The sequence below is a fragment of the Suncus etruscus genome, chromosome 1 (assembly GCF_024139225.1).
Source record: "Suncus etruscus isolate mSunEtr1 chromosome 1, mSunEtr1.pri.cur, whole genome shotgun sequence".
In the NCBI taxonomy this organism is placed as follows: domain Eukaryota; kingdom Metazoa; phylum Chordata; class Mammalia; order Eulipotyphla; family Soricidae; genus Suncus; species Suncus etruscus.
The window spans coordinates 34,738,746-34,740,878 of NC_064848.1; the positions used below are offsets into that span (position 1 = coordinate 34,738,746).

The 2,133-nt window shown below is 38.0% G+C and overlaps 1 pseudogene; it reads right to left on the reverse strand.

The window, feature by feature from the left end:
* Positions 1 to 1,501: 1,501 nt before the first annotated feature.
* Positions 1,502 to 1,576, reverse strand: LOC126028882 (uncharacterized; annotated as a pseudogene).
* Positions 1,577 to 2,133: the final 557 nt, after the last annotated feature.

The following is a 2,133-nucleotide window of genomic DNA, read 5'->3' on the forward strand; positions in this document are numbered from 1 at the left end:
ATATAAAATCTTCAATTTTACTGAAGTTCATTAGCCAAATGAAAAAGAAGATAATGGTTCAAAAAAAAGCTTTTTTTGGGTAATCAGACAGCAGGATAGATGTTGGACTTCTGTCCTCAAAACAACTGTTTTATATGCATAATACCCAGAAAAGGGTCTTTTTGGAGTTCTTTTTTTTTTTGTGGGGGGAGTCACATCTGGCAGTTCTCAAGGGATATTCCTGGCTCTGTGTTTATAAATCACTCCTGGCAGACCAGATGGGATACTGGAGATGGAACCTGGGTTGCCTGGGTACAAGACAAATACTCTACACATTGTTCTATAGCTCTGCCTTCCCCCCAGTTTTTTTTTTTTAATAAGAAAAAAACAAAATAAAAAGTGTGAGTTGCAGAGAGTGGCTGCCAGAAAAAGCAATAAATTCCTCTTTGGGCTGGCCCCACTTTGGCATAATTTATGTTATATGCAAATCTAAAGGAAGTAAGGGTTAGGTTTTTGGAGGGCAAAATGAGAAGACTGTTCTTATTATCTTTAAACTTTTGAAAGAATATGTTTCTCAAAACCTGCTCTTATCTGTGATCTTTAGGATAAGGACAGACATCCTTGGTTCTTGTTTCATAATAACTTTAACCTGGTTTTAATCATTTATATGTACAGTTCCACTTTCAAAAATTCTGAATTAATTGGTTAAAGGTCACACTATTCCTGTTGAACCCCCAGATATTTAATATCAACTTTAGTTGGGAACCTTAAGATTCCAAATATATCATCTTAACTCCAGTGTATGAGCCACTGGACAAAGAGGTATGATTCCTGTGTCTTAGTGAGTACCATCAACTCCATCATGTTGTAGATACCCAAGGGCATAGATTGGAGTTACTTGGGTCCATTTGAGAAAAGGAACAACCTCTTTCAAAGACCAAAATCCACAGCTGATGACATGGCTTACCACGTGGGTAAAATATGTTCTGATAGAACAATCTCTTAACCATTAAAATGTAGATAAAGAAATTTTTGAGATTGGTTTTGCAAAGAACTCATGTAAAGTATTATAACAAAATTGCTGCAATATTTTGCATGAAACAGAAGGTGTCTATAATCAGAAAAAAGATAGCAAAAGAAATAATGTTTTTGGCAAAGCCACATATTCGAGGAAAGTGGTGTGGTTGGGGGGAGTTTTACCCCAGAGTAATTTACAAGTGCTGACCAGGAAACTTGATATTGAGTTTTAAGATGCCACTTTTGAGGCTGAGAAAATAGCTCTGAGTTCTGGTGTGAGGCTTCTCAGGTGGGAGTCTGAGTTTCTATCACCTCCTTGCATGTTCTGAGAATTGCCAAGTGTGGTCCCATCCAAACCCCCAAAATAACTCTTGGTGATGAGAGGGAGAGAAGAAAGCTGAAATTGCAATGGCATTAATTAATCTTTATGAGGTATGACAAGTTCCATTATGGAACTACTGTTTCTTCCTTTGTTTTTTTGTTTGTTTGTTTGTTTGTTTGTTTTTTAAGTATGGAACACTTCACGAATTTGCGTGTCATCCTTGCGCAGGGGCCATGCTAATCTTCTCTGTATTGTGCTGCCGAAGCGAGCACCTGTTTCTTCTTTTGTAATACTCTATAACCTCTTCACATCTCTGACAGTGTGGGAAGAGAAGCTTAAGTGGACATTTTAAGTAGTGTAGCAGCAATCACTAGCTGGGCATGTCTGATCACAAATCCCTTAGAAAATAGGAAATGAGAACAGAGTATATACAAAGTTTTCCCAGTGTAATTGTAGATGACATATATGTAATCTCACTTTCTGTATCTTGGCCAGGCTATTATGATCACATGTCCCTGCCACTGCACCCATATTAGAACTTTGATGAGAAAATCCCACACCACTTTAAGAATTATTGTCCTGAGCCAGCTCAGACCCCTCTCCCAGGAGGCCTCAGGAGAACCTACCACATTATTGAGCTCCAAGTACTGGGCTTGAGGGGACTTGCCCACCATTTGTTTTCTTAATGCCCAGCTATAAGCAACAGAGTTTATAGTTGCAAATGAATTTTTTCCCTTATTGCAAATGGCTTTGATTTAATAATAACATTTTCCAAACCATTGGCCCATAATGAGGATTATTGCCTGTGGGTATTT